The sequence below is a fragment of the Bison bison genome, unplaced genomic scaffold (assembly GCF_000754665.1).
Source record: "Bison bison bison isolate TAMUID 2011002044 unplaced genomic scaffold, Bison_UMD1.0 scf7180017864471, whole genome shotgun sequence".
NCBI lineage: Eukaryota > Metazoa > Chordata > Mammalia > Artiodactyla > Bovidae > Bison > Bison bison.
The window spans coordinates 33677667-33678165 of record NW_011495032.1 but is presented as its reverse complement, the minus strand read 5'-3'; the positions used below and the strand labels follow the sequence as shown (position 1 = coordinate 33678165).

Genomic DNA, 499 nt, shown 5'->3' with positions numbered 1-499 from the left:
CTGGTTGGATCTCCTTGCAGTCCAAGGGACTCTCAAGAGTCTTCTCCAACACCACACTTCAAAAGCATCAATTCTTTGGCACTGAGCTTTCTTCACAGTCCAACTCTCACATCCATACATAGCCACTGGAAAAACCATAGCCTTGACCAGACGGACCTTTGTTGGCAAAGTAATGTCTCTGCTTTTGAATATGCTATCTAGGTTGGTCATAACTTTTCTTCCAAGGAGTAAGCATCTTTTAATTTCATGACTGTAATCACCATCTGCCGTGATTTTGGAGCCCAAGAAAATAAATTCTGACATTGTTTCCACTGTTTCCCCATCTATTTCCCATGAAGTGATGGGACCAGATGCCATGATCTTAGTTTTCTGAATGTTGAGCTTTAAGCCAACTTTTTCACTCTCCTCTTTCACTTTCATCAAGAGGCTTTTTAGTTCCTCTTCACTTTCTGCCATAAGGGTGGTGTCATCTGCATATCTGAGGTTATTGATATTTCTC

The 499-nt window shown here is 41.3% G+C and overlaps 1 protein-coding gene across 1 annotated transcript in view; it reads left to right on the top strand.

Annotated features, from left to right (window-relative positions):
• ERBB4 (erb-b2 receptor tyrosine kinase 4) overlaps positions 1-499 on the top strand; it is a 1285626-nt gene that overhangs the window by 1077332 nt on the left and 207795 nt on the right.